The sequence below is a fragment of the Macadamia integrifolia genome, chromosome 4 (assembly GCF_013358625.1).
Source record: "Macadamia integrifolia cultivar HAES 741 chromosome 4, SCU_Mint_v3, whole genome shotgun sequence".
Classification (NCBI taxonomy): Eukaryota; Viridiplantae; Streptophyta; class Magnoliopsida; order Proteales; family Proteaceae; genus Macadamia; species Macadamia integrifolia.
In genome coordinates this window covers 32,837,735-32,838,043 of record NC_056560.1, presented here as the reverse complement: position 1 = coordinate 32,838,043, position 309 = coordinate 32,837,735, and positions in this window count along the sequence as shown.

Here is a 309-nt window from a genome sequence, read left to right as displayed (position 1 = left end):
AAGGAGAATGATGATTGGATCTTAAAGATTTTATTCCTTCTTTAAATTTGGAAGTGAGCTTGGAAAATAAAAAGAGAAGAGGGAAGATTGGTAGGCTCATAAGGCTACAGATTCTAAAAAGAGAGAGAGAGAGAGAGTGGGATACCCTCATCTTTTTCCCTCTTTTGGTGACTCAAGTGAGAAAGATATGAAGAAGAAGAAAAAGAAAGGTCTAACTTCTTTCCTTAGCTTCATTTTATTAGAAGGGAGACGTTTGTTTCAGGACCTTATATCTAAAGGTTTTTTTTTTTTTTTTTTTTTTTTTTTTTT